We start from the raw sequence: 26122 nt of genomic DNA on the forward strand, positions 1-26122 counted from the left end.
GCTAAGCCTCCTAATAGAGGTTCCAAGCACTAAAATTTTCACCCACCAGTCACCTGGCCCAAAGGACTAAGCCAATCCCAGAGCAATCCCACAAAACATCACAAGTTTTTGTTGCACCAAAAACTTGCCAGTTTCCTTTATACCCATTACGGGTAGGGAGAACAAACGTCCCAATTTCCCCAGAACAGTCCTGCTTGTGCCTGTTCACACAGGCTAGTTATTACTAGCCTCCCCCTTTCATTGAAAAGGGTCACAGTCGTGACGACATAAGGCCATCCTTATTATGGGCCACTTGACATTATCTTCTAAACCTCTTCCATCCAGCAGCACCTCCCAGTAATGAGTTTCATATGTATATTGAAGTTACTGTGAAAAGAATTTTTCACAAGTCTTGATCTTATATTGGACAAACATTGAGAGGTGCCCTCTAAATTTTACCATTTCAGGATCTGGTGAATGGATCGATTTATTGTCCACATTTCAAAGTGCCCAGGCCAAAGAGCCTAGCTAGTCTGCCCTGTACCAAGAAAGTATTATTTTACACCATTTTCACTTTCTTTGATTATCTCTGGAAAGTTTCCAAAGCCACAGGGCCTTTTTAAAGAAGTTGGACTCTGGATTTTTAAAAATAATTGAATAGCAGTCCCTCTCTTCATTCCAGGGTTTGGAGACAGAAGATCTAGGCTTGAGTGCCAGCTCCATCCTTCACTCCTGCACAAACTCTCCCAAGTCATTTAATCTCCCTGAGCCTCAGTTTCCTCACCTCTATGATGGCAATAAAATGGAGGTAGCCACATCACCTACAAATGATGGATTTCCTTCTTTCTTTCCAATTTATATGCCCTTTATTGTTTTCCTCACCTCCCCACACTGGCGAAGACCTTCAGTACAATGCTGAATTGATGTGGCAAGAGCAGATGGACATCCTCGCCTTAGTCCCATCTTAGGGAAAACAGTTTAATGCTTCACCATTAGGTATGGTGTTAGCTGTTGATTTTCCACTGATGTCTTCTATCATATTGAAGATGTCCCCTTCTATTCTAGTTTAGCAAGAGTGTTGAGTTTTGTCAAATGCTTTTTCTCCATTTATTGAGAATATCAAATATTTTCCTTCTATTTCAGAGTTTAGTAAATTTTCAAAGGTTTGACCAATCTTGCATTCTTGGGATAAATCCTACTTAATGCTGGAGCCAACTTGCTAATATTTTGTTTGTGGTTTTGTGTCTATGTCATTGGTATAATGTATATAATAAAAATCTTCGCTCACTCTCTATATTTGAGAACCAGGTGAGATGTCCACAAAGCACTGAACCTGCCGGTGAATGTACATGGCACAAAGGTGGGCTTCGCTACCGCTGCAGCCCACAGCTGTCAGGACCATTCCCAGCCCCTGATGATTTCAGGCATAACCAATAACTCGGAACCCTCAGCCCACAGAGCTGACAAAGATGCCTCCTGGATTTTCCAAGGAGGCTCTGATTTTAAATATTCTCTCCTATTGTCAAACTTAATCATACCAGGTGTCCTGATTTTGAATTTAAAGGTATTTTCCCCCAAATGCATTGATTTATTCTTGCCTAGAAATGCCACTTTCCTGACTACTGACGGAAACTTAAAACACTTTTCCACAATCTGTCCAAGTCACAGTAGGACTTAGGATGCGCATAGAAGTTTAAATAGATCTACAAAAATTCCAGACTAAGGAAGTTTAAACTGAAGTTTCTCAATTTTGACCAAGTTTATTGAAAATAGCTCATTTGTATATCCCTTGCATAGTCCTGCATGTTCTTCCTTTCATTTATTTATTCAGCATATCTCCTGAGCACCTACTATGTGCTAGGCTAAACAGGAACAGGAAACAAGATGGACGCAGCAATCCCTCATGAGGCCAGTGTTGTTCGGCTCAGACGCTGATGTTGACGCCCCAAGGCATGCTGGGTGGTGCCGCCCAGCGCCCCCTTCAGGACGCAGCTCTTGCCCCTCCAGCTGTCGATACCGCACAGCTGAGTCCTTCCCTAGGTCTTGCCCTTGACCAAAGGCACTGCCTACCCAAGGTCGCACTCCCTTCTGGGAAACTAACGGCTGGTGGAGAGCAGGTGTGGAGGGCGGAGAGGGTGTAAAAAGGCCTCCTTGTCTCAATACAGGACAGTTCAGAAGGGCCATCCTAGCTTGCTGCAGCTCAGTTCCTCCTCGGCCGCATCCTGTGTCCCTCGGCCCTCACAGGTGGTGTCGCTTGAGCTCTCCTTAATAAACTTCCTGCATTCAAATCTCCATCTCAGAGTCTGTTTTCTTAAGTCAAGCTCTAAATTCTGATATTTTCTTTTTAAATGCTGGTTCTGAGAGAAGGTAAGAGATGAGCTGGATGACTTTATTAAATGTCTTTCTTCAGATACAGTAAAGCTTAAAGATATACCAGGACCTAAGGAGAAAAGTTCCCTGGAAAGGGGGAAGCGTGTATTTTTTTTTCTCCAAAATTAAAGCCGTCGCTGACAATTCCTAGGGAACTCATCACTCCCAACTACTATAGTCCATGAAATTCAATAAACAAACAGAACACCCACCACCCTGGAGCAAGAGTCTCAGGAAAATTTGTCTAAATTAAAAATTGAGGTATAAAATGTCACAGACATTAACTTTGGAAATAAGTACTATCAGATGGGTGGGAGCCTCTCAGGATACGAGTCACAGACTGCCCCACACTGTGAGATGGCATTTTGGTCTCACATGGGATCTTTCATAACAGAGTGACCTAGACTCTTCACAAGAAGAGTGTAACGCATGTGCTACCTGGTTCGTGACATTCTTTCAGGTATGGTTTTTTTTGAGTGGTGAAGCAAAATCTGCCAACTGTGCAGTGAGACACTGCGAGCCCCAAGGGGCTTTCAGATGGGAAGAGGTGAGGCCCCGAGCAGGTGCTCAGGGAGCGAACGAGTGCTGACGTCATCAGCGATGAGGTCCTCTCTTGCCCTTGTGGTGGTGAGAGCTTAGGATAAAACTGGCCAGCCCCTCGGAGTCATTCATTCAACAATGACGCATTCAGCAGGGTATTGGTCAGACTGAAAGCTAAGCCACAGAACAAAGGGACAACCAAACAGAGTGACTTAAAGAAATACAAATTATTCACCACTTATGTAACACGGAAAGGCAAATGGTCCAGGTTGGGGAGAAGCTGTGCTCCATGTGGTCGTTTCAGCCCAAGTCTTTCCATTCAGTTCCTCTGCCATCCTCCAAAGCAGGCGTTCTTAACAAGGGGCCTGTGAGCTTGCACTGAAATTCAAAAAATATTATTTTTGTGGGACTTGTTGATGCAGGTGTGATATATTTATAAAATAATACACAGGGGAAGTGGATGTGGCACAAGTGATTGGGTTTCCACCTATTACATAGGAGGACCTGGGTTCAATCCCTGGGGCCTCCTGGTTAAAAAAAAAAAAAAAAAAAAACACTCGCTGAGTGCCCGTGTGAATGCCCACACAGTGAGCGAGTGCCTGCATGGCGAGCCAGTGCCCGTGCAAGTGAGACATGCAGCAAGATGTTGATGCAATGAAATAGAGATGAACGGGAGAGTCAAGGCGAGGCACAACAGAAACCAGGAACTGAGGTGGGGCAAGTGATAGGGAACCTCTCTCCACATCAGAGGTTCCCAGGATCAAATCCTGGTGAATCCTAGAGGAGAAAAATGAGATGAGAACATAAAAAGAGAAAAAGATACAGAAGATCACACAGCAAATGGACACAGACAGCAAAAACAGCAGGGTGGGGGTGGGGGGAGGGAAAAATAATAATAATAATACACAGTATAGTGTGGACTTAGTAAGGGGTCCATGGTTTTCACCTGACAAAGGGTGTCTGTAGAACAGAAAAAGGTTAAGAACCCTTGCTCCAGAGCACTGTCCTTTTCCACATGGTCAAGTTGGTCATGGACGCTCTATGTTCTTACCCTCAGGAAGGAAGAGCAAGAAGTCTAGGTCTAAGGATTTCCTTCTGTGCAAGTGAGGCAGAAGTTATGTACACCACTTCCTCTCCCTGGTGATGACTTTGTCACTTAGCAATGCAGCCACCAAGGAAATGTGGTCTGCCTGGGCACCCGGAGAGGTGTAGCTTCAATTCTATTACTAGAGACGGGAGAAAGAGTTTCGTGGCCAACCAGCAGTCTCCACCAACAACACCAACTTTGAGCGTGGCATCGTGCTAGGCTTCTGTATCCACTGGTGAGCAAGCAGACCTGCTCCCAGAGTTTACAATCTGGTACGGCAGAAAATAGATAATAAGTATATATGAAGCGTAAAGGCCCAGGAAGGGAACTAAGGCACTGTTGTGATAGAGACTAATGGGTCAAGAGGATACGAAAGGGTTTGTGGGGGACCAAGATAGACAGGATGGTCAAGGAGGTGATTTTTAAGCTGAGACATACAGGGAAAGAAGAAACAAGCCATGCCAAAAGCAGGAGAGCGTTCTAGACAGAGGAACTTAATGCACAAAGTCCCTGGAGGGACAGAGTTTGGTGTGTCTGAGGCCGGTCGGAGGAGTAGGACAGGAGCAGAGTGAGAGGCAGAGGCATGAGCCGGGGGCGAGCAGGAGCAAGGCTGGACGCCAAGGACTTTGCAGCACCACGAGAAGTACATTTACATTTTCTAAAGATCCCTGTGGCCGAGATGGCGAGAGAGGAGCCATCTGTGTAATGCAGGCATTGCCGGGAGGAGGACTTCTACCACCAAGGAAGCGAATGTTTGCATCTGGTCTCTAAGGAATAGTTTTAAAATGAGTGATGAATCCCCTGGTGCGGAGGCTTCCTTGACTCCCGAGAGGCTTCTGAGAACCAGGTATGCAAGGTAGCAGCCTGAAGCCACGGCCAAAACAAGAGCCTCCCACCCAGCTTCGCGGGCAGGACGATGAGGCGGGAGCACGTGCGGGGAGGCCAGCGACGTCGAGGACCCCTCTGATCTCCGCGGAGGGGCTCCTCCCTCGCACTTGAGATTGGCAAGGTTTTTGCCAGACTTGAAAATGCAGGGGCTGGGGAGAAAGGGTTGATTTCTCCCGAAGGTGTGAAAGGACACAAAAGGAGAAATACCTTCTCTGGTTTTGTTTATCTTAATATGGAAAACAAAGATTTATTTGTAACAGAAGTGGTAAGCAAATACATGTAGATTGCTACACCTTTTAAAATGCAGTCTTGTTTTTAAAATGCACTTAATAGCACAATTAAAATAGTATTCCTTCATCAGGTGTAACAAATTCACACTAATTCACGGTGTTAAATAATGGGGAGGGGCGTGGAGGGCAGTATATAGGAACTCTGTAGTTTCTGCATGATTTTTCTGTAAACCTACTTCTCTAATTAAAAAGATAAGAAAAGAAATGATTCCGAGGCCAGAAATACCTTCATATATAACCTCACTGAAGATACTCACTTCTTGAGAAAGAATGTGTCAATTAGAAACAATGAGGGAAAACGCAACTTGTCTTTGCCTCTACAGGTAGATGTTAAGAATATCTAGCAGTGGCACAGTAGTTTACAAAATCTTTGTCCATATTACTTTAGGCAGATACTTGGCTGAATTGAATTTTTCTACAGGTGGCTCTTCATAAGTAAATGAGATCAGTTTACTAAAAAGTGAAATTTGTAACAGGCATACATTACTTAATAATGTATCATAAGCATCAGAATCTTTGAAAATAGTGGTCCTCATGTTTCAAGATGCCTTGATTTCTTGGGCCCTTGGTTTGTAGAATGGTGACAAAATGGCGCATATATGAAAGTAAAATTCTGAAACTTTGGAGATAAAATGGCCATTTCAAACCTTCCTTATGAGAAAATACATGCAAACTGTGTCTGAGTTAATGCATATTCTGAATTAGTTGTAGTGTGAAATAATCATTTCAAGCATTAAAGCTTGGCCCTTGGATGAAATTAAAGGAGAAACATTTAGGCTGAATCATTGGAGAATTACCCTCAAAGTAAGATAGCTAAATCCAGAAATATTTTCCTTAGGGAAAAAAGTGAAGTATCATCAATTTCCAATTCTAAGAAAAAGGAAAAAAAAAAATTAGCCTGTGTCCCATGGAAAACAGCCTGTGTCAGAACAGTGTTTTTTCTACCTGTCATTTTCATTGTAACTAATGTTTCCTAATAAAGTGAGCAAAGAAATGTAAACTAGAAATCTGCCCTAGAAGTCTCTGATATGTCATCCAGGATAACCAAGTTGCTTCTGGAACATGGGTATTGCATGGGTATCCATGTCTCAAATACACAACCCAGTATGGCAGTTTTTTCTGAAGAGTTAAGGATAGCGAAAGAAGGAATGTGAAAGGAGAGATGCAAGAGGAAGAGAATGAAAGAAAAACAGAAGAAAAGGAGGTAGAGTCTAATTCCTGGTGATTTATCACTCTTCCCAGGAGTTATTCACTCACAGGACCTCTTTGCCTTAGATTACGCCTCCCTCCCTCTTGCACACCCTCCCAAACATCCATTCACTCATCCAACAGTCTTTCGCTGAGCACCTATTATAAGCCAGACACAAAGCTGGACCTTGAGACTACAGCGATGAGTCAATTCTGACCCTGCCCTCACAGAAATCCAGACTTGCCAAGCAATGGACACGGAAAGCTAGCAACAGCACAATCTGAAAAGAGCTGTAAGGGAAGAAGGTGCAAAGTGATGGGGTCGTCTAGAAGAGGAGGTGACTCATCCCACGTGCAGCTTTTGGGGAGGCTTTATGAGCACCAAGGCTTGCCAGCCTCTGAATGACAAGTATGCTTGCCCAAGCATCAAAAAGAAGAGAACATGGGACTTCGTGAGGCTACCAGTGATGGCTTGGGGCCAGCTGTGGATGGCCTGGGCAACAGACAAAACAGCTGAGCCCGGATACTACAGAAAGAACCTGTGGCAACTTTTAACTCTGGATGGTGGATTGACCAACTTTGGGTTACAGTGGCAGCAGCATGGCCTGCCCGTCTCACATTTGACACAGCCCCTCCTGCTTTGAGATGCGCCCTGAGCAGAAGACTCTTCTCCAGGTCCACGCCTACCCACACGAGAGCCCTGCCCTATGTTCCAGGTCCTCGACTTCAACCTCGGGTGCAAGAAGCATGTGGGTCAGGAATTTGGATGGTAAGGCTAGCTTGTCTCTGCTCCATGACACGCAGGCTCTCGGCTGGGAAGCCTTGAGGGCTGGGATGTCTCAGGAAGCTGGAACCATCTGGCGCCGTGGCTGAATGACTCAGAGTCTAGGGTTGCTGATGGCAGTTCCTCACAGAGCAGGCTCAGAATAGATGAGCAACACAGGGAGGCAGGAGAGGAAAATCTGAAAGTTCAATGACTTTTTGCCTGGGAGCAAGGACCTATAAAATGATCCTTGCTGCTCCATAGTTACCTGTTCTCATTTTATTGCTGACTGCATCATCTGGCTGTGACCTACCATTTTTTTAAAAATCTCCAAAACCCGACTGCTCATCTTTTTACAATCTCAGCTGCCAAACCACACCCTAAACACTGAAGCACACAGTTGCTTGGAGTTCTCCAAAAACACTCTTGTTTTTTTCCTCCTCTTGCCCTTTTTTGGCCTTTTTTCCCCCTTCTCTTGACTTTCTTGCCTGTTTTCTCTACCTGCAATGCTCCTTGTGTGTCTGGCCACCTCCTATTTCCTTCTCAGGATTTGTGCCTTACACCAGCTCTTGGCTGAATCCTTGCTGAGGTCCCCAGGCACAGTAATCACCCGCTCAGCTCTGTTTGCCTGAACCCTTGCATTCTGTTCTGGTCTACACTCAGCACAGTGCTGCAATTCATTGTTTTCCCATCAGCCTCTCTCACCAGTCTACGAGCCCTCAAAACTCTTGAAGGGCAGAAAATCTATGACTCTTATTTTTGTCTTTCAAAACATATCAGACAAAGAGGATATTTAATAAATGTGGATGGTGATTTTCAAGATAATCCTTCCTATTTTTGCAACATTTTGCAGAGCTTACATTAGGACAGCCCTGTTAACATCTCCCATTTTCTACTCTCAAGAATCCATTATTTATTAGTCCCATTTTAGAGATGAGAAAAAAGAGGTTCTGAGACATTTGGTGATTTGGCCAAAGTCACTTAGCCAAACAGTGACAGAGCTAAGACTTGTTCCTGGGTCATCTGATCTGCTCAGAGTTCCTCAAATTGAGTAGGGAAGGGGCTCTGGCTTCTGAGCCTCAAGTTCACAGATTTACTTCCCACAGTTTCCACCCAGAGCCCGTGCCCAGGCCACACCCGCCCCTCTGCCAACCTGGGAGTCCCGTCAGTTCCCCTGTGAGCCCCACCTGTGGGGAGCAGCCTGACTATCTCCCCCAGGAAAGCTAAGGGAAGCGGGGTGTGGGGGTCAGAGCTTGAACTCTCCCTTCTGGTTCCTGGCTTTGGTTTGTGCAGCAAATCTTATATTAGAGTCCACACCCTATTGAAAGGACCATAAATCAGAACTAATAAGAGCCCAAATTAGTGATATCTTTAGGTGCTTATGAATTGCTTTTATTAATTTTTAAAATAAGAAACACATTTATGGAGTTTGACATTCCAAAGGACACTTTTTTATCCTTGAAACCCTGCCACCAATTTCCTCTCCTCAGAGAGGTTTCATGAATATGCCAGAAAATACACACTTACGCACACATTTATATGTATACATCTTCTTTGCTTCCATTTTTATATCAAGAGCAATCTATTTATATGCCGTTCTACAGCTTGATTTTTTTTATTTTTTTACTTACTATCTGGAAGTTCCTTCTATATCAGCACACAAAGATGCACCTTCATCTTTTTCACAGTCGCACAGTATCCCATTGCTTGGCTATGCCTACATTAGTTTAACTAGCCCTCTTTTGAGGGGCATTAGTTTGTTTCCCATCTGTTGCTATTGCAAATAACGTTGCAATGAATAACCCTATAATACATCATTTTGCTCACATGGGAGTATATCCATAAAACGAATTCCTGGACTTGGAACTGCTGGGTTAAAGGGCATGCATTCTTTTATTTCATTGGAAAGTGTTGGCAAATTGCCCTCCCGGAATTTGGACCAACTTAAAATCCTGCTGGAGGCCTGTGAGAGCATCTCTGTCCCCATGGAGGTCTCCTTTAAACCTTCACCCTCAGGCACTGTCTGACAATTCAAAAAAGCCGTGAAGCCCAGACAGCACCTCTACATTTAAAAAATAAATGTGGGGGCATTTTCACGGAACCCCCACGACCCCTACTGCTGCTCCACTAGTCCTGGCCCTGACTTCCCAGGTCGGTCCATTCCTAGATGTCAGAAAGGATGCTTGTCCACTCTCCCACTGGTAAAGGAAGATCACAAACACAGGTAACACCACATGCCAGCCAAGGTACAGGTGCTGCGTGTTCATTTTCTCATAAAATCTTCAGCACAAGCCTGCAAAGTACTCCATATCTTCATTTTACTGGTGAGGACACTATGATTCAGAGAGTTGGAGTTACTTGCCCAATGTTCCTCAGCCAGAAAGTCGCAAAGGGCTGGCTCCAAAGCTGAGGCCGTCCTCCCTGCTTTACCCCTCTCATCGGGAGTCAGGAGACAGCAGCCCTTGTCACCCCGAGGGCCACTGCTAATGACTCAGGGACCTGGGCTCTGGCTGGGCTGCTCCTCTGGGAAGCACCCAGCTTCCTCTCCTCCTGAGGCCCTCCGTGTTCAACTTACAATAGGCATTTCCCAGAAGCCCAGCTTGTCCTTCCCTTTCCCTCCTGCTTAACATAGTGAATTGAGTTCCTGGCACCCCATAAATACTAAATAAATTAAATTGATCTCAGGAGGTTGGAGCAAGTGAAATAGTGAATTCATAGTGTTCTGACTTCGGCCTAATTCAAACTGTGTTTGAATAAAATAAATGCACCTGATTACTGTGGTGATATAAAGCGTGAGGACCTTGGTGCTAAATCCTAGATCTGCCATTTCCCTGCTTTGTGCCCTTTGAGCCTCAGTTTACTCATCCATAAAATGGGGCTGCCAAGGCACTAAGGAGCACTGAACAATATAACCCAAGAGAAGTGCCTAGCGCAGTTCACCCAAAAATATTTAAGGCCCTACTATGTATAAGGCAGTGTGCTTGGTGCTGAGGATTTAACAACAAAACAAAAACAAACAAGCAAACAAACTACAGATAAAGACAATTCCTGAACTCAAGAGACTCATTCTAATGGAAGAAACAGACATTAGCTAAGTAACTACGCATTAGGAATCTCATCTGTTTGGGGGGTTGGGGGGTAAGAAGACTTTCTGAGGAAATGACATTGGAACTAAGACTGAAAGCTGTGTAGGTGTGGGCTGGGGGAGGGCGGGAGGTAAGAGGAATGTTTGAGCAAAGGGCACAGTACGTGCAAAGGCCCCGAGCAAGAAATGAGCTGGGTGAGTGTGAGGAACTAAAAGGGGACCCATGTGGCTGGACAAGGGGGAGAGGGAGGGGAGATGGCTGCCATTCACCCACAGCTGCCAAGAGTAACCCATCCATTTCCTGGCGTCTCCAAGGCCTCCCTCCTAACTGGTCTTCCTACAGGAGGAACTGCCCTCCAGATCACAGTGACAAGGATCTTAAAGAAGCAAAGAGATCCAGGTCACCCTCCGTTTAAGGCTCTTCAAGGACTGCCTTTGGCCTCCAGGAGTTGCGCACACATCCTTAACGTGAATGCATGGTCCAATCCCTTTGAATCTTAGTCTCAGAAAGGTGGCAGTGCCACAGCCTCCTCTAAGGACATCTGCCCCCCCCCACCTCTCTTGCCACCTAGGTTGCCATGTCTTGTGTAACACAATAGGGCCCCCAGTCCAGTCCATCCTGGTTTGGTCAGGAGTGGCTACCAGGCTCAAGCGGAACTAGCCTAAAAGCTTGCCAGGGACCCGTGGCATGGACCCTATGACACGGAGGGGGAAAGAGGGAGGAATGGGAGCAATCTGAATCACTCTCTGTCAGGAGTTTGAGCTAAGGAACACTGAGAGACTGGCCCGAAATGTCAGGGACCATGAGGTTCTGCCAGTCACGTGCCATCTGAAGCTAGGAGGGGCTAGGAGGGACAAGGCAGCAAAAGAAGCCAAAGCAGAGAGGGGATGGAGCAAGGACTCACAGAGAGGCGGAGAGGCAGGACTTCCCCGGCCTGGGTCTCCTTGGCTGCTGACAGCCCCCGGCTCTTGCCCCAGGCTGACCAGTTCTTGGGCCTCATTCTGGCCCAAGCTGGCCATTCACCCCGGGTGAATCCTTGCCACCCACTGCCCTTAGCTTGAACCAGCCTGTGGGGGTCTTGTTTCCCTCCAGCCACGTAAGCCACTTGCCCCCTGGGTCCCAAGCTTCTTGCTCTTTAGCGTCTACCTCAGCACATAAGACTGACACACGCTGATGTTCAAGAGGTAGCTGATAAAAAAATGTTTTGAAAAAGAGTGAATGAAATTTAATCCCAGACAAAGGCTGGAGAGGCATCTGGGGTCTTACACATTAATACCAGTTTTAATTGGCACATTCTGCACCCTAGACACAGTGTCCCACTCTCCTCTGTGACATCCCCAGCCCGCAGCACCCCGAGCCGGCCCCTGGACAAGGGACAGCCACGTTTGCAGGCGCAGACAGGCAATGCTTCCCTGAGTCTTTGATTTCAACTGTCAAAGCTACAATCCAAGCTCCTTGAACAGAGGTCAGTCAGCCCGCCGGAGTCTGGAAAGAGGATTCAGGGGTATAGGAAACAATCCAATGTCCTGGCAAAAAAAAATTGAAAGGAAATTCTTTGGTTGTCATTTCCCTGTTCTGTATAAATAAGAGAGGGCATCCTTCCCTGAGCACGCGCTCATGTTAAAAGGCAGGGACATTATGCATATAGGGCGAGAAGTGGTTACAACGGACATTACTTAGCTCCTTGTGACAGAGACAATTCATGCTCCACAAATACCCACATGCTCCGTTCCATTGCCAAGCCTCCCTTACTGATGGAGGAGCAGGTGGCTAGTTTTGGCCTCTGGACTGCAAAGAAAGTCCTTTGGGTCATTTCTAGGCTAAGGCAGTTAAAAGCCAGCCTGCCACCTCCATCTCTCTCTCTTTTCCCCTGTTTTGGTCTCATCGGAGGCCACTGCTCCTGAGACCACAGCCCAAGATGGAGGAGGGATGGTCAACACACATCAGACTTGACGCGAGCGAGAAATACACTCTTGTTGTGCTAAGTCACTGGATTCCAAGTTTTTTTTGTTACCACAGCAAGGTCTGCCAATTCTGCTTCATTCCCACTCTGGCCTCACACTGTCCAAGGTTCCAGGTGGGAAACACAGAAAGGTAAGACACAAACCTGGTTTTTAAGAGCTTACAGTCCAGATAGGGGGACCAGGCTGACAGCCATTCCTATGTCAAACATTTTAAGTTCAGGCTACAAAGTCAAACAGAACCAGCCCCATAACAGACAGGGGATTTTTTATGTATGAGGTAAAAACACAGACTGACAAGCAAACTAAAGCCCTTAGAAACAAAGTTTCCTTGAACAAGAGGTGCAACATGGTAACCAAGCAAATCTGAGATCGTAGGCTAATTTCTTTTTACTTTGTGTTATGGGGGAAAAAATTAATAGAAAAATTGAGAGGACAGTGTAATGAGACTTTTCTTTTCTCATGATCCAGGTTTAATCATTTTCAGCATGTTTTCAGTGTGATTTCATCGATTCCTTCTCTTTCCCTGTAGTATTTTAAGACAAATCCCAGACATTACTTAATTTCACTCAAATACTTACATGTATTTAAAAACATAACCCCAAAGCCATTATCATACCTAGCAAGATTAATAAAACTTTACATTATCTAATAAAATCTAATGAATAATAATTCGACTACTCCATAATCAAATGACACCTTTTGTCTCTAAAAAAATGTCCTTTTACAGCTAGTTTGTTCAAATGAGAACCAAAACAAGTTTTGAACACTGAATTTTGCTGGTGTGTCTTTCAAGTCTGATTTTTGCTCTAATAGTTTATCACATGCTTGCAAAACCCCTTTTATACACATTGGCTTTAAAAACACAAACATTTATTTAAAAAAATTTTAAGGCCTATCTACTCTGTTGACACATAAAGGCAATAGAAATCTCATAAACATTGGCTGAAGTATTGAGAGCTGCTGAAACACATTGGATTTGTGGGGACCAGACAGCAAAATGTCCAGTCTAACTGCACGGAGCAAATGTACATGGCGTGGACCCATGAGGGGAGTCAGACCCGAGACCCCAGACGGGCCCTTCGGAAAGTGCCTCCTGGAAGGAGAGAGGCCACGTGGGACAGGATGTGCATTCATCTTTTTAGCTGCTGGGAGCTGCGCAGGCTCCAGCCAGAGAGATGGGAAACTCAGTGAAGGCTGGATCGTATCAGATCAGGTGGACGGTGTCTTTGGTTTCTCACTAATAATAAGTGGCTTTTGTGAGGCCGCCTCCAGGAAAGGTGTTCGGCCTGGGACTCTGGTACAGTCCAGGTCTTTGGCATGAGAACCGTAGCACTACAACGTGGTGAGCCAGTGTGGCCCGAAGGTCTACTGGTGTGAGCGTGTCTCATGGCCAAATCCCAAACCCAGATAATAACAGTTTACTGTTATTGCAGAATTGGAGGAGATATTTAGGATCTAAGCAAGAGAAAGAGAGAGACAGAAAGATATGAGCATGAGGGACAAACAGAGATAGAGAAGATGAGTATAAGGAAGCATCCACCCACCCATCCATCCATCCATCCATCCATCCATCCATCCATCCATCCACACAAAAAAGAAGCACAGGCAGCAAGAAGGGCCGGAGAGCCAGCAAACGTGAGACAGAGAGAGGAAACAGAACGGAGGCAAGCACCACCTTTCCAGGTCTGGCAGCCTTCAAAGAGCGCCATCCAGAAAGGAGCCACTCCCAAAGCAACTACCAGGTGAGCTGCAGCCAGGGCCTGCAGTATCATACCGAGAACACTGCCCACTCTTGCAAGCCCAGGGCCCAGCAGCTTTGCCTAATTACCCGTGCCACCCTCCCTGGCTGGGTAGGAACAAGTGGCCTTTGTTCTGTTTTCGCAGCTCCGGTGGAAACCAACGGGGCCAATCAGGACAACATAGCCAATGATATTATTGGTTTAGAAGGACACCCAGATCCCAGAAATAAAGAGGTAATGAAAAGGTGTGATGAGAAAACAAGGCTAGGGCTGGGGTGACGTGCCAGTTAAGAGGGCTTGTTTGGAGCAACTTCGCACTGCGATGCGAACAGTGCATGTAAATGATCAAAAGCGTTTGGAACCCTCTCTCATCAGTCACAAAAGATGGTTCAGGCCGGTTCCTTTGAATGCTGTTTTAGTAGTGGTCTCATACAATACATCTTAAGGAACATTTATACTGTGTTCACTGTGCATTCAACTGTGGCCACTTCAAAGGTTTAGCCAAGTATTTTATGGCCATGGTAAAGGGTTCTTATTGATTTAAATTACAAGCTTGGCTCCCGTCAGCTCCACTTGAGGGCAAAAATGCAATAAAATATCCCACAGCACAGGAGACAGACATATCGCATTGAAAATCTTAAGAGATCCTTTTCACTATAATCACTCTCAATGATATTTATTTATATGGGCAAGGTTATCAGAGAGATTTGTCTACAATCGTTCAGCTATGGGGGTTTGTCTTGGCTTGGAGTTTTGCTTTTTAAAAAATTCTGGTTCTGACCTGGGCCTTCCCCAGAAAAGGTCGTAAGTGCATGCCATGTCCCCTGGCTTAGAGTTTTCCACCACTCCCTGCCTACCTACAGAATGGCTGGTTCCAAGAATAATGACAGTGACATACTGGCCATCACGGCTGAGGGATCACAGTTTTCAGCCCTCCGATCATTTGCATATCCAGCAGGCCAAACTCAGATGAATGAGAGGTGTCAAGGCGCGAGGGGCAAGCCCATCAAGGCAGCAGAAGGCTGTGCCAGGATTAACTGTCAGGGAGACAAACTTCACTGTGGAGACAGAGGCAGGAACATGCTTTCTATTGGAAGACTGTAAAATTGAGAGGGCTTCAAAGCTGTCAATTTGAAGCACTGTTTATGCTACTCACTAAACCCCGTGGCAATCAGCACAAAAGAAGTCACCTTATGCTAAGAAAAAAGGAGAAAGCCAAAGCAGCATACTCTGGTCCGCTTCATTCCCGGTGCCTGTATAATAATTTGCCTGAAACATACCCGAGACGGAGCTAACCCCTGGACATACACAGAAAATAGCAAATGACTATTATGTATCTGACATTTGAAATAGCATGTTTCTGGAGGGTTGGCATTACAAGAGTCATTTCACTTCAAAATGTTATTCCTAATGTAATTTTTTAAAATTCATAAGAGGCACTTGCCAGAATTCAGCGTAGCACTAAAGTCACTCAAAAGACAGAGGTCAAATTCATTTCATTTCTTTTATGTTTTCTTCTCTCTGCTAGATGAAATAAATGATTAAGCCTAGAACACTTGGCAGTTCAGCGAATGTGCTCCATGGCACCATTACAAGATCGATTTTCTCAATACAGGAGTCTTTCTAGGGTGCACGTTGCTTAGCTGACATCTGTCGCCGTTGTCATGGCAGCGCGCTCTCCAGCATAGTGAGAGGTCAGGCCTGACAGGGGAGGCCTCGCCAGCTCTACCCTAGTCACTTCAAGGTTAACAGCCAATGGACCAAAGAAATAGGCAATTATAGTACAGTCAATTCCGGTTAAGGAAATATCTGAGAAGTAAATATGTCTGATAAGTGAATGGAAATGAAACAGCCAATGCTATTGATGCAATCCCATAATATCAATATCGTTTTGCAGTGCAGTTTGGTTGTCCCTTGTAAAAATTTCCAGGCTCACAGAAATCTAGCGAGAGAAAGGATAAGCAAAACTTCATTACGTTGCCGTTAGCCTCTGTACTGGAAGAAAAGGATTCCCGCAGATGGGTGGGTGAAGAGCAGAAGAGCTAAGCTTCTTCATGGAAGAAGTGCCAAGAAAATTCCCTGGGTCTCCATGTGCTGTTGGTTCAGTCCCCTGATATTTCCAGCTACGCACATGCCTCAAAAAGATTCTCAGCTTTTTAAAGGATATGGACTTAAAAAGAATATTTCTCATTGCTACCTCTTATTCATGAAATGTATTACTCACTAGGATCAAAGTCCATCCTAGAGTTTCAACAACCCTGGCAAATATCCAGCTTCTGGAATTACCAGCGTGTTGGAATTAATAATGTCCAATGATATTCATTTCTACTGAAACAGTTTTTGACAGCAAAAGGGTATTATTTTAATAGACATTATTTGAAAAGAATTAGAAAAATGACAGGTGGAACTAAAATGTAAAGATTTCCAATTACAAGTTACATACCCCAGGAACTCAGCTACTGACGATGTCTGCAGGTAGCAGGACTTGAAATTCATTATGGTATATACCTTCATGTTACCTACTCCTGGTTAAATCTTACAGATAGTACATAGAGATCTTTATTTTTCAACAGGCTCCTGAAAGAATGGCAATGTCTTTTCCTCAGTTGTGATATTTTGCTACTGACAAAAAAGAATGGAAAATTAAAAGTTAGAAGAAAATGTTGTCACTGTGGTCACTCATCTCAGATTTTTGTCAAAATGTTCTTGGCTCTGGGCAGTGTAGACCATGGTGACTGCATGTCTGAAGTCCATTCTCAGCCATATCAAGAGGAATTTCTTCAAGCAGGGGTCAATGTTTTCTACTTGCCACCTTGTTTCCCAGAGTTTCTACTTAATAAACGGAAACCATCCATGTCTTCCTTTTGCTTCACGGGTGAAAGCTGGTGTAGCACCTGAACTGATGGGCTGGCATTACTCTTTTGCCCAATGGTCTTTTGAGAATTTGAAAATTTAGCATTATTTTAGAAGGATTATATATGGATGCAAGAAAGAGTAACCTACTCCACGTAGCTGAAGTATAGAGGACTCGGTTGTAGATACAGCAGGCAATCCTGCAAGGAGCCATGGATGGGAAACAAGGCACATACAGGACATATAAGAACCAGAACTGGACCTGGAAAACTGGAAACCGGATTATTCTGTCTACATGTTTTTTCATCTCTGCCCCTCTTGTCTTCTCTCTTTTCCCTCTCTCTTTCAACCAACTTTCTGCACTTTCAACATGCCCTTACTTTGTATCACCTTTTAGTTCTCGCACCCTCTTCATCTTACTGACTCAGTTTCTCAATGTCCCAACTCCAAATTCCCAGAAGAGAGACCCTGATGAGCTCAGCCCAGACAATGGATGGGTTCTCCCATGGTCACTGGCCTATTCTAGTGGGGTCAGCCGGAGTGTGGGTGGGGGCAAGGGTGGGTTGCCATCAGGGCTGTGCAGTTTAAATAGGACTGCCCAGGTAGCCCCTTGAGCAAGGACTGCCCAAGTAACCCCAAGGGCAAAGCACATGCTCAGAACACGCCTTCTATATCTTCTAGAAGGGTCAAAGATGGTGCATGAATTAAAAAGCCTCCAAGTTCTCCCAAAGCTTCACAGATGTGTAAGTTTTCAAACAAAACAATGCTCGATGGTTTTTCAACAATATAATCATGAATTTGTGTTATTTGCAGTATTGTCAAAGTCATGGCCTCCGGCCTAAAACGACCACCCCTGAAAAAAAAAATTAAAAAGCACAAACTAATTACAGGGAAAGAAACAAACTCTTAAGCCTTGACCTTCCCAATAAGCCTCCTCCAGCCTTGCATCCTCACGTCCTGCGGCACCTCCGTATCTGCCCTGTACTTCAGCTAAACTCAACCATTTCCTGTTCCCCATCAAAGCCCCACACTTTCCTTTTCTCCGTGCTTCTCAGCACAGTTTCCCTTCATATTCTCTCTGGACCACACTGTAATTAAATATAACTAAGACATAGAGGCTTTCAAGGAGTAACCAGGAAGCAATGCACGACCTCTGGAAGTGTGGTGTATTTTTTGAGCAGAGAGCTTGAATGTCTTTAAAAGACTGGGGTCTCGTGTTAAGAGAAAACCGCACAGGGCCCGCCCCTGAAGGCCAGCTCAGCTGCCAGCTCCCTCATCGAGACTTCCCTTGCCTGTTCAGAGGAAAAAATCAATAATTCCTCCTCAGAGACATTGAGCACTGTTTCCCAAATGTGAGAACTTGGGGATCCTTGAAGATACAAGCCCACAGATCCCAGGCTGAGAAAGAGTGCTTTGGAAGTTAAACCCTGTCACGTGAGGGGCCATCCGAGCCATACTGAGTCATAAATACAAGCCCAGGACTTGAAATCACATGGCAGTTCTAAGTGATTAGATTGACCTCCAGATGATCCAGAATATATCTCTACTAATATTTATATGACCATCAAAACGAAGACACAAATCATCATCATTAAAAGTCAATTTAAAATACCTAATTTTTCAAGGCCTGAATAGGTAGGTATACGCAGGAGGCTCCTACTCCAAAACGCTGCGCCTGTGTGGAGCAAACCAGATACCACCTCCACCATTTTGTTCTGACTGGGGAGCTCTGGCTGCTGGGACAAACACACACCCTCTCTAGCTTGGTAAATTATATACCTTCCATTTAAGATTTAGTCAAAGCCATAAATCCAGGGCTTGCTTTTGATAGTGAAATAGACAATTTCACTTTGATGACTCTTTTCTCTTTTTACTGTCCTTCTCTGGCTATTCTCTTTTGGACAGAAAACTTTTCTATAATTATTTCACTAACCTATACTAATCCTCTACTTGAGATCCCTGTGGGACTTGTCTACCTATTCAAATTGCATTTTCTCTACAATTTCTTCATATGTCTTAGGGAACAACTTTTGTCCCTAAATCCTATGTTCCATTTGAACTGCAAAAACAAAAACAAAAACCCACACAGAAAAATCTGAAGAGTATAGTATAATTCTGTATATGTGCGCTGGCAAACAAGCATCTGAGTTCTGAAATAAATTTAAATCCCATGCCCAATTTAGTTCTTTAAGAATAAGCTTTAAAATGACATGCAGGGACGCAGATGTGGCTCAAGTGATTGGACTTCCATCTACCATATGGGAGGACATAGGTTTGATCCCCGGGGCCTCCTGGTAAAGGCGTGCCTGCATGGTGAGCCAGTGACCATGCGATGAGCAACGTGCCGGTGCTGGAAGCCAGTGCCCGCGCAGCGAGCTGCGCAGCAAGATGATGATGCAATAAAAAAGACGAAGGGGATTGTCAAGGAGAGGCACAACAGAAACCAGGAACTGAGGTGGCGCAGCTGACAAGGAATCTCTCTCCACAGCAGAGATCCCCAGGATCGAATCCTAGTGACTCCTAGAGGAGAAAAAGAGAATACAAAAAAGGAGAAATAAACACAGAAGATCACACAGCAAATGGACACAGACAGCAAAACAAACAAACAAAAAACACAGCAGGGTGGGGGTAGGGGGGAGAAAAAAATTATATGCAAAGTTCCCAAAGGTGCAATTAGCAAGTGACTCAACAAGTTTCCATTTTACCACATTTCTCTGCTGATAGTGGTGTTTTCCCACTCCTGGTACCTTTTTTGAGAACTTTAAGATTTCCAACTTGCTCACCTGGAAACCCAGCCAACAAAATCAAGCTTGGTCTCTTACAGATCCTGTGTTCCTAAACAACTCTGAGCATGGATGTCATTTGCTAAAAGAAGAGTACAGGACAGCTTTATATGTCCACAGGTTGTGATAAAATACAATATTGACTCCCCTGGAGGATCCTCTGCTTATTTATTATCTCTGGTTAAAACTGAATAAACTATGGCAGAAATAGAGATGGGGTTTTTTTATCCTTTGTCTTGGTATTCTTCTATGGGTGATTTTTTAAAGACTTGGACTCTGGATATTTTTTATTTGTTTAGAACATTGTGTATTAGCTAGTTATTGCTACAAAGATGCTGTGTAACAAACCACTCCAAAACTTAGTAACTTAAAGCAACTATAATTTATTTTCATATATCTGCATATTGGTTAGAGATGAGCTCATTTAAGCTGAGGTTTGGCACGAAGGCTCTACTCAAAGTCATAGACTTGAAGGGGCAGCAGTTACCCAGGGAAAGCTCATCTCATGGAGATGGCAGAAGTGCAACTAGGCACAAGAGGACAAGCAGAAAAAAAACAAAACCTCTTAAGGCCTACAGTTCAAACTGGCACACTTCTGCTGAAGTGTGATAGGCCAAAATAAGCTTCCTGTTTGAGCCCAAGTCAAGAAGTAAGAGAATACACTCTGCCTTCATGAGGCCAAAGCAAAGAAGTGAAGAACTGGAGTCAACCATTCATTTTCCTACATTCTGAATGCATTTTCCCATTAAAAAAAAGAAGATTATATTGTAGTTGAGTACCATATTAGCTCAATAAAATTTATTTAACACTAAGAAGAATAATGCTAGTGGCCTAGATAAGCCAAGTTTATCTTCCATTTTGAGCTTCTTCACCCATTTCTCAACAATGTTCACTTCTGTCCCTTTTAAAAAAAAAAAAAAATTAAGTCCAATTTCATTCAGTCTTAAAATCCTTGCAGTCTATTGTATACTTTTTGCGCTGGTCCTTGTTTCAGTAGCTGTTTGATACCTTCTCTTGTTTCCTCTGTTAACTGTTCTTTTGGAAAATCCACATTAAAAGTGATTATCAAAGGGCCCTTCATGCCAAATATAAGATATGGGCTATAGTTACTAGTAATATTTTGACGATACTCTTTCATAGTTTGTAGCAAATGTTTCACAACAATGCAAGGTGTTGGTGTTCAGGTGATGTACGGAACCCCTGTAGAAGATGCATGTTTGTTTTCTAAGTTCACAACTTTTTCTACACGCTTATTATTTATGTATGCTCATGTATGAATGTTATACTTCAATAAATTTTTTAAATGCAAAAAAGAGCCTTTGATGTTGTCAAAATTGGGGAGCCCTCCCCCAATTTCAGCCCCCAAATTCAGAACTCTGACCTCTTCAATGTAGATTCTCCCCACTGGCAGGCAAAAGGAAAACCTTCTGACTGAACCAATTCATACTGACATGTGAGTGGTTGCTTGCTCCTTAACACTATCCAAGATATTTGCCTTTTAAAAGGGGGCTGTGTCATAAACCAGCTATCCTCCCACTGGCAAAATTCATGACAAGTTAATAATTTGATAAAATTGAAAAATTTTTTGGAGAAGGTATTTCTAGAAAAAGGGAATATGCCAGAGAGGCCTTCTAGGGACTCTTATTTTGTGAAGGATATGTCATTCATACATGGGGAGTCTGCCTATATTGATTTTATTACTCTTAGTTCCAATATTTTCTTTTCCTCTCAATGCTGCTGTGGGGAAATGAACTCACCAGGAGAAGATAAATGCCAAGGCTATGATTTACATTTCATTACAGGACCAGCGTTGTTTCCCATGTTGAAATTCATTCTAAAGGCCAAACCTTTAAAGACCCACTTTTTAAATTTCAACATTTACAATGACTAAAATATGCCGACTTTGACTTAGGAAGAGCTTAATGATTTGGCTCTTGATTTGGGTTTTCATACGAACATTTCTATTTTGAGCAAACAAAAGAAATGATTGTCTTGAGAATGAATTAATCATCTTTGAAAAGTATTTACTCTTAAAGACAGATCATAAAGAAAGATTCCAATTATTAAATTTTAGTCATACCACTTTTCTACCTTCCTCAAATATATGTCTACACAAAAAGAAGTAGAAAGTTGAGGATTGACGATACCATGTAAATGACTAATATGAATCATGTGGATCAAAAATAAAAAATAGCTTTATTGATCCTGATATATGAATTTATGCATGGCTCTTCATTTCCACTGATGTTTTTATGACAAAAAAAAAGAGCAATGCCTACGTACCTGATGACATTATTATTATGTCATATTTTAGCCATTTTGAGCCTCATTTGAAATAGTCAATATCCTCCCACATCACTTTGCCACACAAACTGCAGCACCTATCATTAGCTACATGATGATGGACCATGAGGAGAGTTATTTCTCTTTTGTTCTAGTCAAGTGCCAATAACTGTAGCATCAATTTCGGGTAGTCTAAGTTAAGTTAGGCTTTGACCTAAGAGCTCCTTCTCACATGTTTTTTTCTTGCATTAGCCAAAGTGGCCAACCAAATTCCATGCTCCTCAAGAAAGAATGCTTTTCCCTTGTTTCTTCACAAGCACATCTTGAGGAAGTCTAAATACAGTCAAAATTCTCAGCAGGGAGAATTGTGAAAGGGGGTACATAATAGTAAAGTTAGAAAGGTAAATTGAGGTCTCAACTGGGTAAAAATCACTCGTCAGTCAACCACAGAGCTGCCCTTATTACCAGCTCATTTAGAGTGAACATGTAGGTTAATAGCTAAAATGAGGCATGGGGCTCAGAGCAACGGTTCAAATTCCAGTTCCTATACTTAACGCTTACTTAACTTGTCCATGCCTCAATTTTTTAACCCCTAAAGTGGAGATAATAATAATACCTACCTCATAAAGTTATTCTGTAGATTTAACGAGTCCCTTCGTGGAGAGTGTTTGGAACCATGCCTGGCACACAGTTTAAGTGCTATAGGAGGGTTCATAGTCACCATTCTCATAATCATCACCAGCCCATCATCGTCTATGGATTCCTGCCAGCCATGCAGTCTCTCTTTCCTCTTAACTCAGATGTTTGAGAGCAGGCTGAATCATCTCATAGTTGACTCAAACTCTTGGTTCCTTCTTGAACATTGCTGTTGAGAGGAGAGAGTGGTTCAATCACTAAGATATTGACACTATCTAATAAAGCTCCTTGCCTGTGGCCCAGCCCTTATTCTTCCAAGGATGTACAATGGAGAAACTCTTTTACCTGTGCTCAGGGAACCATGTGTATTAGAACATTCATGCCACATGGTTGGCCATAGCGAAAACATGAAGGCAACCCAGGTGGCAATCCAGGAGAGAATGAATTGATAAGTAGTAGAGTATTCGTACAGCAGAATAACAAACACTTGCAGAAAGTAATAAAGTATGGTACATGTATTAACTTGGATAAATCTCACAAACATAATATTGCATGATAAAAAAAAACAATTTATAGAAGAATAGATCAACATGATTCCATGTATGTATGGTTCAAAATCATGCAAAATCTGTTTTTAAAATGCAGGAGAAAGACATGCACAAAATCATGCTAGTGGTCACCTCTGCTAGCAGGTGGCAGTAATAATGTTCTCTTGCTTATTTGGCTAGGTAGATACACAGATGTTCATTTTATTGCAAGGTTTTATAACTCACAGATGAATCTGTAAGTATTTAAACATTTTATTTAAAAGTTCTTCAATGAAGAAAGGAAATAAGTAAAACCAATACCTTGCTTCCCACCCGCATTTCTGCTAGCCCCACCTTCTCGTCTTCTGCTTTCCAGGGCATTATTCTTTGTGTATTTCTTGTTAGGGGTGTGTAGTAGCATCAGGTAGGGAGGTCCATCTGCCTCTACTGGCATTTTCACTTTATATTTTCTTAATATAAGAAAAGGATGCAATATTATGTCTTAATTGTATGGACGCTTCTTTGCACAAAAGTTACTTTACCCAAGGTAGGAGGTAAGGGGGCTTTCCCCATTTTGCAAAGGAGAAATGGCAGCATAACCCAAATGGACTACAGTCCCATTGCCCAACAGTAATAGTCCCTCTGGTGCCCGCAAACATCATCACGGTCTCTTCCTTGAGGCAGCTTCCATGCTGTTTCAACCACGAGGGTCCTCGAGCGCTCGGTTTGCTTCTATAAACCATCCTCCAGTTCTCTGGGAAGTGGGAAAGCTATACCTCCTAAATTTAGAAAACAGTACGTGCACGGCAGCTCTGGGATTAAAACCCAACTCTGCTGATGCCAAGTTCTGTCATTGTACATTCTCTAAATGAGATTTAAATCTATACATGGCGTTCACCATGCCCCAACAAGATGAGCGGCAGGAGAGGAACTGGTGCACTGGAAATCGCTGCGTGGTACGAGCGCAGGAGCTACTTCTCCGCAAAGCTCTCCAACACCCCAGTCCCGGCCCCACCCCCGCAGCCACCCGGGGCTTTTCTTTGCATTGTTTATTTATTTTTAAGGCTTGAGAGGGTGGGAAGGAAAGAGAGGAAGAAAAGGAAGTGATTTTTCTTCTTAATAGGTTTGCTCTTCTCTCTCTGGGTAGAATCAATGCGAGTGGGATTGAACTCCCTCCCTAATATCCCCTCCCCTCCACACTGCTTCCTTCCATTGTAAATAATTCAGAACAAATAAAATAATCATGTGCTGGTAATTACCACCCCCTCCCCCAAAACGAGCGGTTGCTGAAACGCGGTCCTTGGGGATGCTGCGGTGCAGTGTCCCGTGACGGGGCCGCGCCGTGGCAAGGTGAGGCCAGGAGCCGCGTGGGCCCCGCAGCGAGGCTGCAGGCCCGTGGCGCCTGCGCCGCTGCGTAATGAAGCGGCACCGCTGTGCTTCCAGGGAAACGAGCGGCACTCCGCCGAGGCACCTGGAAGCAGCACACGTGTTCTCAAAAAGGCTGTTCTTACCACGTTCTCCTTGTGTTCTCATTTTAACCTCTGTCCTGGTGCATGGAAATAAAGCTTTCATGTGAGGCTCCAACGCACACACAAAGAAAGTATGTCTTTTCTCCCAGCCTCACCACTTCATAGGATTTTTATTTAGCGGGCTCATTTCTTCATGTAGACACCTTGCTCACCTGTGTGGATCTCACTAACAAGAATCTTTGGGACAGAAATAAATGGCCATTTTGTGATGACACAATGAACAAGAATGAACAAGAATGAACGTTCTTGGTCCTGTAGAGCGAAGTGGTGGCAACTCACCAAAGGGGAGCAGGGGCCGTTCTCCCATCAAAATTGCATGTGTGAGATGAGATACCAGTCATTTATGGGGAAATCTCTGCTGAAGAACAGTTCTTTGCAAAAAAGAGTCTCTGCAGACTCGTCATTTTTGTGGAGAATTAAAGAAGCTGTAAACAATAATGTTGAAAACAGCATGGACCAGACTGTTAGATCTCATCTTGTTACTGATGCTTGGCACGTGTCCTTTCAATAAGAAGTTGGAGAAAAGAGAAAACATATAAGTGGTAGCCAAAATTCTGACTCTTCCTTCTTGCTCTCCTTTGCTTCTCTGAAGCTGATAAGAAAAATGGCAGAATCTAGTGGAGCTCTAAGTTTCTCCAGGCTGCCCCAGTAAAATAAGGAAGATGTCCATTCCTTCCTTCTGACTCTTTTCTCAGGGCCAAGGGCGCCAGAGGTCACAAGGCTCTAAATCTGGCCCTTAAAGTAGTTAAAATGAAATAAAATTAAAAGTTCCTTGTTCGCCCTAGCCACATTTCAAGTGCCCCATGGTCACATTAGGCTAGTGGTTGCCATGCTGCACCGTGCAGATATAGAACATTTCCATCATCTAGAAAGTTCTATTAGACAAGGCTGCTCTTAGTTCTATCACTGTAGAAGTGCAGTTGCTGTGCTGACTGGGGAAGTCTTTTGAGAGGGAAGGACAGGGTCCTCTTTCCTTGAGTCACTTACCATATTTGGTGCAACCGTTTAAAGAAGTAAATATCCTTGGGAGACCACTACAACACCCAGTGCTTTAAAAGTCCTGTTTGCACCCTAGTCAACCTTAAAATATAATGGCAGGGCACTTTCGTGTGCTTAGTAAAGAAATCCCTCTGTTTGATGAACTTTCACTTTCCATTTGATGTTCTTTTAGTAATACGGAAATTTTAGAGAGAGGAAAAAGCATATTCTGGGAAAAATGCTATTTTTTCATATTCTAAGAAGAGAGGATTAGTGGTTACAATGGCAATACGACAAATTTGTATTAAAGTAATGCAAAATAGATTGAGTAGAATGAATTCCAAAATATCAGCATTTTCCAAAAAAGGTGAGTCATGGTTACCAACATTACCTGAGAGAGGGACGGGGCAGGCCTGAGTTTCACTGTCTCCCAGTCTCACCCCTGATTCTAGGATGACTGCGTCAGAGGCCAGGGGCCATGGCTGGCTCTGGAGGGTACAAGGGACAGACAGAAGATGCTAATCTCACAGCTTACCTGGAAGTGGGAGGTAAGGCAAGGAAGGGCTTTCATCAGGAGAGGGGTAGGCCTGGGGAAATCTTAATGCTGTGTGCAACTGGTTGTGCTTCATAACACAAATG

The 26122-nt window shown here is 43.8% G+C and overlaps 1 long non-coding RNA gene across 1 annotated transcript; it reads right to left on the reverse strand.

Annotated features, from left to right (window-relative positions):
* Nucleotides 1-3180: 3180 nt before the first annotated feature.
* LOC131278608 (uncharacterized) lies at nucleotides 3181-24614 on the reverse strand. The gene is made up of 3 exons (XR_009185991.1): nucleotides 24488-24614; nucleotides 22434-22678; nucleotides 3181-3267 (listed from the first exon to the last, which is right to left on the reverse strand). It is a non-coding gene; the product is annotated as an uncharacterized lncRNA (long non-coding RNA).
* Nucleotides 24615-26122: the final 1508 nt, after the last annotated feature.

Source organism: Dasypus novemcinctus, chromosome 5 (genome assembly GCF_030445035.2).
Source record: "Dasypus novemcinctus isolate mDasNov1 chromosome 5, mDasNov1.1.hap2, whole genome shotgun sequence".
Lineage (NCBI taxonomy): Eukaryota > Metazoa > Chordata > Mammalia > Cingulata > Dasypodidae > Dasypus > Dasypus novemcinctus.